We start from the raw sequence: 11,647 nt of genomic DNA on the forward strand, positions 1-11,647 counted from the left end.
GGGGCAATATGCTGACTCTCTAAATCACTTAGAGAGGAGTGTAAAGAGAAATGGTATATAAATCTAAGTGCTATTGCTGTTGCTATTATTACTTTTATGTTAACACTGCTATTTCAATTATGTGAAGAGTCACATGTAAACTTTCATACCACTGTTAGTACTCATGTTAATTCCCAACCAAAATCTTTATAGAGTTGCCTACCTCTGAAAATAGTCACATTAAGTTAAAATTACTGTACCATTTCAGGAGATTTAGGAGTGGGACAAATGCTCGGAAAGTGTAGAAAGATATGACCTATGATGAACTAGAAAATTTCCAGATTCTACCTTATAATTTTGGTAGAAGGAGCCAAGTCTTTTTTGCTTGTAAATGCTTCTCAACAGGCACATTTCACTTGGCACATCAGGAGGCATGTCAGAACAAATGAAATAAAACTATTGTTAAATGTTATTGTAGTAGGTACATTACTCCTCCACTGATTTAATATACTATTTCAGTCTATCAGTTTGTTCAGTACTCACTGGCAGCACAAATCCCTCCCCCCCCCACTCTCACACACATACAAAAGAGAAAGAGAGCGCAAGACAAATTTACATTACCCCATCTAAGACATATTTTGGTACTGAGGGAGAAAAAAGGGTCAGCTATTGTGGTTTTCAGTTCAAAGTTTACATACCTGAAGAGCACTAAAAACCAGCATTTCAACTAAAGCAACAAGTTTACCAAGCATTATTACAGGACTGTCAGATGGAAGAAAGCAATTTCCATTTTATGTGTCCACAATCTCCTACTGATTCTTTTTCCATTGACGGTCCATGGATTGTAATAACATGCTGCACCAGACAGATTTAGAGTTTCTATTTTATAGGTAGTCCTCGAGTTACCACGGTTCATTTAGTGGCCGTGCCAAGTTACAACGGCATTTGGAAAAGTTAATTATGACCATTTTTCAAACTTACAACTGTACAGCATCTCCATGGTCACATGATCAAAAATTAAGATGCTTGGCAACTAACTCATATTTATGACGGTTGTAGGGACCCAGAGTCATGTGATCACCTTTTGCGACTTTCTGACAAGCAGAGTCACTGGAGAAGCCAAATTCACTTAACAACCATGTCACTAATTTAACAATTGTAGTGATTCACTCAACAACTGAGGCAGGAAAGGTTGTAAAATGGGAGAAAATTCATTTAACAAATGTCTCACTTAGCAACAAAAATTTTGGGTTCAGTTGGAGTCATAAGTTGAGGACTATCTGTACTTGATTTTTGCTGAAAAATAAAATAAACTGTCCAACCAGCATCTGAGTGGGTGTGGAGCTTCTATAAGGAATTTGCCTTGGAAAGAAGCGTTTTAGAGGTATTGATAAGATTTCAATAAAGACCATCCAGATAAGGTGTGTTTCTTACTGAATATATTTTGATATGTTTCTTACTGAATATATTTTGTATCTTACTAGTCATTGTTCCTTCAATGGGGTAAAAATATTGTGAAATGTGGACGTATTGGCCCTGCAAAGGTTTGCTTATAGATAGATGCCTCCGTGATTTATTCTCCATCAAATTATAATTAGTAGCAACAGATTGTAAATTGACATTCTGCCTACCTAGTAATTATCTCCTGGGTTTCGTTAGGTGAGGCCTTCTAGCTTAAACTGAAATTGGGCGGTTCACAGCAGGTTCTATTTCCATGTTAATCATCTTTTGTTCTTAAAGATCTAAATAAAGCTGTGTATCATTATGGAGAAAGCAATATTTCTGCTTTCTGCCCTCTGGCTAGAAAGGCAGGATATAAATCAAACAAATAAACCAATAAAATTCAGGAAGAATTGCCGAGGTCACGATAATGCGCTAATGAAGGTGAAGTCAAGATTAAGATAAATAACTAAGCATTAGGCTAAATGTAATTTTGTGCAATCCTTGCAAAAATTACACAGTCATTACTAATGAACCGGCAGTTCCTGAACTAATTTTATAGCTGTGCTTTTACAGAATTGGATTTGTAGAGTGGTTGCAAGTGAGTTCATATCCACTGTCGTCACCTCTCTGATTCCTTTGTGATGATAGGAAGAAGCTTCCTTAAAACAAAACTTCAAAAAAGAATAAAAGTGATTTAGGACACATTCTCCGTAAAATAGTAATCTGAGAGAAAAGTGGGGGGAAACTGAGAAGAAATGGTGAAAGGAAACCAGAAAGAAGGGGGGGGGGAACCATCTCTACAGTTTTTGTCATTGGTCCTATCTAGTGTCCTATCTCATGTACGTGGCCTCTGAAACAAGGAAGCTTTCATTTGTAAATGAAAAATGTTTGGTCGCCTCAGCCTTAATGATTCATTTTTATTATCAGATGTTAATTCTGATTCCCTAAGACGGCTTCTGAAAACATGCTTACAAACATCTCCTTTGGGATTCTCCATGTTTGGTATTCTACCTTTCTTTTTTCTTTTTACAACACTATAATCCCTTACTTTGGAGCAGAGTTGGGGTAACTGAATGCAGATGAGCATTTACTGGCTGGATACCCTTCCTGTTGCCTATGCGGAGTTCACAGCAGATATTTTCTCTTTGCATGATAGGGAAACATCTGTCACTGCCTAGGATTGAACTCTCAACCTGTTGGAGTGTGAGGTAAGCATTTTTACTTCTAGGTCACTGCAGCACTCATTTGGCATTCCACCTTATTTTCTCTAAGTTAAAAGAAAATAAATGCATAAACAAACGAGTTATGCAAAGCAAGTACCAGACTTCCGAATCACTATTCTTTCCTAGATTGGCTTCGTTTTCTTAAACCACAAAAATAATTGGTGGCAATAACAGGAGCAACTCCCAGCCTTTCATTTGTCTGCTTGCCTAGAAAAAGGACTAGACCATCAGAGCATGCTGAAACTAAGTATGCTTTGGCTTTAGATGGTAAATAGTACTAAAAAAAGAATTTAGTTTGATGAAGCTTCTTCCTATTATCCTAAGGGAATCAGAGAAGAGGACAGTGGGTATGACTTCAGTCACAACCACTCTACAGAAGGAATGATGGATGGTATCCTGATAAATTGGTGCTTTATAACTTTTTGGCATCTGTGTTATCTGTTCTGTGAATTGGCATCTCCAATCCATCAACCATTTAGGGTGCGTCAAATAAAAACTTGACATTATAAAGCTGCCTACCTTTTATTTAATAACTGCAGTGAGCAACCTCTTTCTATTTTCATGTGTAATAAACTCTCCCATTGGACATATGCATCTATCACTTAGGAAATATCCACACCCTACAATTACATTCACCTCATAAAACATTAAGCCATACCTAGGAATGGATTAAGTCTATTTCAGGCTCCTTACATTTCTACCAGTTTTCACCTGAAATTCTATAGTACATCAAGTGATAATTAAAATAATTCAGTTCAAAATACCTGAAAATATCTCTTAAAAGAAGAAATTCTCCTTTGTTCAGGCTTGTGGGACTTGTGCAGACAGAATCTTAGATAACTCAATGGCCTTCATGTCGGTACTTCATGTCACATTGCTCTGTGTTTCAGAATGATGTTCAGATCTGCACACTGAGGTGAAATAAGTTAGTATACTAATTGATGAAATCAAATCCTTTCTAGTCCTACAGTATCTGTCAAAAAGCTTTTCTTAGTATTCTCTCTCTGTCCCCAAATATATATTTTTTCGTTGAAGTTTCATTCTGCCTGAGAACAGAACTAGGATTTGAAGGAATTAAGAGGCCTGTGGTGGTGCAGTGATTAGAATGCAGTATTGCAGGCTAATTCTGCTGGCTGCCAGCAATTTGATTCTCACCGGCTCAAGGTTGACTCGGCCTTCCATCCTTCTGAGGTCAGTAAAATGAGGACCCAGATTGTTGGGGGCAATAGACTGACTAAACCGCTTAGAGACGGCTGTAAAGCTCAGTGACGCAGTATATAAGTCCAAGTGCTATTGCTATCAATAATTTCACTATTGCTATTCCATCAACCAAGAAGTTCACCAAAAATTCCATAGATGCCCCACAGTTACAGATTTGGAATCTCCATATTATTCAACTCTCACATGAAATTTACTATATATTCAGACTGCTCTTACAACATTGCTTTGACAACTTTTGCAGAATGGATTTCTGCTTATTCTTGCAAACCTAGTAGTAGTATTTCAGGTTTCGGAAAGATCAAGTATAAATCAAATCATCAGATTAATTATCGCCAATGCAAATCAGATGGTTGCTTATGCACAGTTTATCTATGAACATCAAAGACATGTTAATTTAGTTTTAAATCAATGATTTAGACTTGAGCAACTGTTTTAAGGGGGAGGGAAGCAAGCAGGTGTTAGTATCCCATGTGCTTTGCAACCTTTCTCCAGGCTTTGTTTTAACAAGAGAATCTCTGACAATACAGCATTCAAATTCCCACATTTCTATTAATACAGAATTAAGGCTTAGTGCCACCTAGTGACTTTCTGTGCACCATTTGTGCTCAGTTAAACTTGAATGGAAACGCACTATATACTTCAGAAACAACTGGTTGAATTTGAATTCTTCAAGTGCTCGACCTTGACTTTCTAGATCTGGAAAATAAAGAGAAACTGAAAGAGAAGATGGCTTATAAAATAAGGACATCCAGAACTTTTGTTTTTAAAAAGAAACAGAGACACAGCACGCTTCAATAGAGCTCAAAAATTTTCTTTCATGTTTTATTTCTCTGCATTTCCCATGTTTATAGTATATTTATGACGGTGACATCATAATCCAACCATTCAGCAGCTGTCAGGGCCCCCAAAGCAGAATAAACACTCTTTTTACAGTCTTTACTAGTACAGGTTGGTTTACTAAAGAGATCAATATTTGGTTTGTATAGACAGAAGGATTAGGAGATGGAAATGCCTATTGAAAAGCTTCCTGATCGTGCCATGGTCTCAGAGCACCTGAGAATGTTCTAAAGAAAAGCCATTTCATAAATAATAAAAGAGGACATATAAAAACTACTCAAGGCTCTCACAAACAGGTTTACAAGAGAAAGCCTGATCTAAAAAGCAAGCGTTTTATTCTGGAATCAGTAACATATTTAAAAATTTATGGCTTTCACACACAAAAAAACTCCTTTTGTTTGAAGGCTTTTCACCAAGGGCATCCCTCTTTCCCTTTTTATTTAATCTGACTAAATGGATTTATGCCCGCAAGGTAAAAAAAGGTGGTGGAGGAGGGGGTCTGAGTGTGTATCTATGTATGTGTGTATGTGTGTATGTGAGAAAGAGAGAATTAATTCAGCCCTGTTTTTCCAATAGTTGTGAAAAAAGCTGAGTCCTGTTGTATTGTGAAGGTTTTCCCTATTTCTTTTCTTTCTTTCTTTCTTTCTTTCTTTCTTTCTTTCTTTCTTTCTTTCTCTCTCACTCTCTCTCTCTCTCTTTCTTTCTTTTTTACTGTCTGTAATAAATATATTCCAGTCTTTTTGATGAGGAAATTATTACAGCTATTAATGTGGATCATGAAAATGGAGTTTCACCTTCCCGTGGAAATTATTGGAGCATCGTGGGAGTTTTAATATTAAATTGTTTGCCAATTGTTTGAAAATTGTTTCAGTGTCTTCCCTCAGAGGCATGGATACACACTGCTGCCTGCATACATCTCCCCTGCCTGTAAAGGATCAGCCATGTGCCTCTTATGTGTGGATCTGATGGGATATGGTTGCCTCTTGCTTAATGACTGATAGTTCTCATGGGAACATATATTTTAAAAAATCTGATTGGCTCTCTTGCTGCACACAAGTATACTGTCAATTTGTGGGAGAAGGAGCGGAAGGACCCAGGGATGGAATTGAAAGAGGGATCAGCCTAAAATCCCTATGTAGTCACAAGAGGACTATGTCAACCCCTTCTTATCTAACTCTAAGCAGGTGATAATCATTTGTTGAAAAGATTCCAGTGTATGGGCATGAGTAGCAATACATCACTTTAATTGGTGGACCTGGTCTTTCACACATGACATTCATGTGTGGCTTTGGTCCAGTGGTGGGATTCAAAATTTTTTACTACCGGTTCTGTGGGCGTTGCTTAGCAGGTGTGGCATGGCTTGGTGGGCATGGCTTGGTGGGCATGGCAGGGGAAGGATATTGTAACATCTCCATTCCCTCCCCACTCCAGGGGAAGGTTACTGCGAAATCTCCATTCCCTTCCGATCAGGTGGGACTGGGGAGGCAGAGAAGAGATGGGGGTGGGGACAGTCAGAGGTGGTATTTGCCCATTCTCCGAACTACTCAAAATTTCCGCTACCAAGTCCCCAGAACTGGTCAGAACCAGCTGAATACCACCTCTGATCTGGTCTTTCACACATGACGCAATTCAAATTTATAAACCAGTCCCAAGTCATGGATAAAGAAAGTGTTTTTATAAAAGGGATACAGTGGGATAACAGGTGATTTAGGGAAGAAATTGTTGTGGCCAACCAGAAATGAAGGATCCTTCCCTGGATTTTGGAGACAAAATCAGGACCAAAGTCTAAACCCCAGAGACAAAATCGGGGTTTTTGTAAATTACTCAAACAGCACTTTTTTAAAAAAAAAACCCGGAATGCGAGACAAATTGTTCAAAAGAGGGACTGTCCCACTGAAATTGGGACGTCTGGTCACCTTATTTAAATTCCTTACCAAGACCAAACTGTCTAAATGCAGCAAGAATTGTTGAAAGCATCACATTTATTTAGCAACAATATCTATTCACTCACAATGATCTATGTTATGATAACTCTTGAGTTCTTAAAGGATTATGTTCCCATAGAATGCAGAGAAAAGCTAGGCTCTTTTAATTAGTCCTAACCCATAGAGTTAAATGACATCAAGTACTGAAATGTTCTTGTGGGTAAAGAGATATTCCTCTCCTTGGTGACACCTCTAAGATATATAGTCAGTTGTTTGATTAGTGACCTTCTGTCAGCACCTCTCCATTAGATAATTAGGAAAGAAGACCACGAGACTCCATGAGTAGAAATCAAGTGTACTTTTACTAATTATAAATGATTAAAGGCATAGCGAAGCGAAGTCTGATTATTTAGGCGCGAAAGCGATTGATATATAGAATAACCCATTCCCCACCCCTTGGCATCACAGTTACAGTCCAATCATAATTCTCCCAAATGTCAGGTGTGAGATAACTTCAAAAGGCATCACGAAGATGGAATGTGGGTGCCGTTAGTCCTGGCGGGAGTCTCCTACGCATGCGTAGTCCGACAGGCAGCTGAGCTCCAGAACCTTCCTCCAGCACAATGAGTAACCCCTCCCAAATACCATGCCCTCCCTCCCCGTTTCATGGCAGCCGAAAGCAACAGCAAAGCAGAGGCTGACACCTTCTCTCTGGCTAATCTATTTCAGATTGAGTCTCTTTAGGAATGTAAAAAAAATCAAAGTGATTTGTAATGGTGAGTAGGAATAGTACATGAATGGTGCAAACAAATATCACAGCTTGTTTAAAGTCAGTGTTAGCTCTCCATTGTCTATTTGGAATACTTAAATAGTCTATTCTAAATAGGAGAATTTGACTGGAGGCTCAGTGGCCTACAGTCAGGGTCTGCAACCTTGGCAACTTTACAACTTGTGGACTTCAATTCCCAGAATTCCTCAGACTGTGCATGCTGGCTGAGGAATTCTGGGAGTTGAAGTCCACAAGTCATAAAGTTGCCAAGGTTGCAGACCCCTGGCCTACAGGAAGCAGGTGTTCAAAAAACAATATAATTAATTTAGCCTCCTTTACAGGCTTATTAGCTGTGAGATCTAGAGCAATCTGAAGCTCAGCCTGGATAAATTCATGAAACTGAATTGAATGCCTTGATCCTCAAAGAGGTGGGATTTTATCTCATTGGTTTTTTTTTTTTAGTTAAAATTTTTTAATTTTTAATTTAAAACAAATACAACATCCTTCTTTACATGCTATAGAAAGTGTATCAGTTGGTTACAAATAGACTTTTGCGCATCTCTTCCACAGTCAACAAACATAATTCATGTTAACTCGAGCATTTTAACTCAAATATTCATACATGTCACCATCATCATATATCCATTTTCATTTGACTATAATTGTTATTAAATAATAATAATAATAATAATAATAATAATAATAATAATAATAATAATAATAATAATAATAATAATAATTTTTGTTTCTTAAACAATACATACCCACACCAGTGGGAAAAGAAAAAAAAAACAAAGAAGACAAAAAGAACAAAAAACAAGGCAGGGAAAAGAAAAAAAGGAAAAAAAAAGAAAAAAAGGAAAAAAAAAAGAAAAAAAAAGAACACAGGTATATATTATTAAAAAAAAGTATATCAGCTGGTTACAACATGTTTTGGTGCATCTCTTCCATTAATTCATATTAATTCAAATATCTTAACTCAAATGTTTACTATATTGACATCATTATACCTCCACTTTTAGTTGACTACAGTTATTTAAACATCCTTCATCCTTAACTATGCCAAAGATTTAATCCATAACCACATGCTGACATTTCATTTACTTGTTTGTAAAATCCTCTATTAACATCAAATCCTCATATCCTATTTTAGCTGAACATCCATAATATTTAATACCAAGAATTCCATCTTCCATGCAGTATAGTTTATTATCATTCTCCCTTCTTTATGTAATTATATCGTATATCGTAACATTTTCCCCATATTAGTTAACATTTAACTGTATATATTTTATTTTATTTTTTAATAGTGATAATTATTGTGATTAATAACCTTTGTATATGGTCCAAAAATATTTCCAACCTTCCCTTCTCATATCCAATTATTATTTATCATATCAACTCCACATTATATACATTACTATCAATATCAATTATTATTCAGCTATGTCTATTACAAATAAGAGTAATTAGATTTAGCTAATTTTAAATTGTATTCTTCCATCTATCAGCCTATGTCTCTCCAATAACAAAACCTCCTTAGTCCTATTGCCATTCATGGAACAGATTTACCAAATGTTTTTATAACCAAGTCCAAACAGGAATATCTTCGCACCTTTTTGCTCAGGATGGCTCTGATGTAATAATAACGTTGTCCCAGGCTTGTTGCACTTTTCAGTTTGTCTTTAATTCTCAAGGGTGGTATCGAAAATTCTGCAAATGATGTTTCATAAAGTATAGGTTCTTTAATGCTTCTCATTCCTCCTGCGCTCTGTCTTTTAAAATAAATCTTCTGTATGGCTGCCCCCCTTTCAAGCGTTGCATCTCTTTCTCCCAGATGCCCAGCATGTCAGCAAGTTGAAAAACTTCATTTCTGACATTCTTCATTTGTATTTCAGGAACATTCAAACATTCAACGTTCTCACTTTTTTCTTCATATTTTAATGTTAAATAGTCCAGCTTTTTTTCAAATCTTTCATATGTGTCAAACAACTTTTGAAATGCAGAGAAAATCATTTGAAACGAATCACTTGAAGCATGTATAGACGCCATGTTGTGACGCAGCTAGAAGCTCTAAGATATTTGCAAGTAAGAACACGCTGGGAGCTGTGCAATCTTATCTGATCTTAGACCAACACAGCCAAGCAATAAAAGTGTCAGATCGTAAGAAGCCAAATTGTAGTAGATTAGTTTACAGCCCACTTAAGAAGAGTCAGAGGGAATGTTGAAGTAATCTTTAAAACATTTAAGAAATAGGGTAACCACCGGCCATAAATCCATTAAAAAAAACCCAATTCGCCGCTATATTCTTCTGTTCTTTGGTTTCAATTAGCTTAAATTTTAATGCGGACCGTATCTCTTTGAGTAATAAAATCAGCTTACCAGTTGAAATCACTTCCACCATTCTTAGGGGCAACCTGCAGTTTCGGTTAGCTTACAGCTAATCCAGAAGGAGTTGGCAAAAGGGGTTAAATTCCAAGCCCCCCAGAGACTTGCGAACATCTCTGAGGTCACTGGATCTCCCATAACCTTTCACTGTCTCTCCAGGACAGATAGGATCCAAAACGACCCGTCCAATTCCTTCGGAATAGGGGAATTTCAGGAATAGCCTGAAACTCCGTCTTCTCACTGCTAAGCCCCGCCTTCTTCCCTTTATCTCATTGGTTTTCAAGTAGGCCTAAAAGAGTTCATTTCTTTTCATTGGCTCTATAACCACCTCAATTCCTAAACAACCTAAAGCTGAGCAATTGCAAGAATCCACTGCATCCACACAGCTGTGTATAATGTTCACAGAGAAGACAGGCAAGTGCTTGAATAGATGATTTTAGTCTAAAGGCAAAGATCAAAAGAAACGCATCATTTTGTAAGAATAAGATGTTGTTTCGTAAGAGATTTTATGTATGTGTGCATATTTGTGTACATACATATATGTGTATGTGTATGCATACACACACACACACACAGATTAAGAACTCAAGATGTATGTATGTATGTATGTATGTATGTATGTATGTATGTATGTATGTATGGTTATAGTTGTTATAGTTATAACTCTAGGCAATTGCCTGGATTAGTCCTTGCAGTTTTCTTGGCAACATTTTCAGAAGTGGCTTCCCATTGCTTCACTGCTAGCTGGCTTTGGGCCTAAGCTGATTTTATAACTCAGAGTCTCCTGATTTCTACCCTGATAACTTAACTCAGCAACCCCCAACATTTTGGGACCAGAGACCATTTCCCCAGGCGGGGGGTGTTGTTTCCATGGACTAGAGGTGGGGCGTGATTTCGCATGCTGCCTGCATCCCATGCATGGGGGTTTGCAGGGCCCAGTTTCTGGCATGCCACGGACCAGTCCCAGTCCATAGACTGTGGGTTGGGGACCCCTGTTTTAACTGTGCTCAAGTGATTATTGAACACCAAACTGGCTCTTGAGTGACTATTAAGAATAATTTTATTTGTTAGCTAAACAGTCATAGATTAAAGAGATATCTAAAACTGTGGAAACTCTACAATAATACAGAGGAAAAAAGACATCCCAGCATATGGGTTTTATAGTTGATTCATATATCAGAGACTAAATTTGGTACATCTAATCAGACTACTTATTAATAAGTTTTTTCATATACAGTATCACAATGAATAATCACAGATCAACAATTCCAAGTCCAATTGAAATATTTTGGTAGCAGTGGCTATCAGAAGCTGATGTTTACTCTGATTAGTAATAACAAAAGCACTTAGACATATATCGCTTCATAGTGCTTTACAGCCCTCTCTAAGCGGTTTACAGAATCAGCCTATTGGCCTCAACAATCTGGGTCCTCATTTTACCCACCCCAGAAGGATGGAAGGCTAAGTTAGCCTTGAACCTAGTGAAATTTGAACTGCCAAATTGCAGTCAGCCAGCAGTCAGTAGATGTAGCCTGCAGTACTGTATTCTAACCACTATGCCACCAGAGCTCATTAGCTTAGTGTGAGTATTTTTCTACTTTTTGATATATTCCTTGCTCTACTTATATTTAATAGATAGCATTTTAATTTGATGGTAATATTTAATGGATTTTTAAAAAACGCAACCATTTATTTTCATTTACCCCTGATTTACATAACTATTAAGTAAATTCCCCAAGAAACTTTTTGAAACATGCAAATAATTCTGGTTTTGTTGTTTGATATGTAAATTTCCCCAGTACAATTCTTTTCAAGATGTTTTTTTCTCATATAAGCACTTTTAAATAAACACCACTCTTTAT

This window comes from Thamnophis sirtalis, unplaced genomic scaffold, assembly GCF_051295495.1.
Source record: "Thamnophis sirtalis isolate CommonGarterSnake01/CBP01778 unplaced genomic scaffold, rThaSir2_p1.2 scaffold_5, whole genome shotgun sequence".
NCBI classification, from domain to species: Eukaryota; Metazoa; Chordata; class Lepidosauria; order Squamata; family Natricidae; genus Thamnophis; species Thamnophis sirtalis.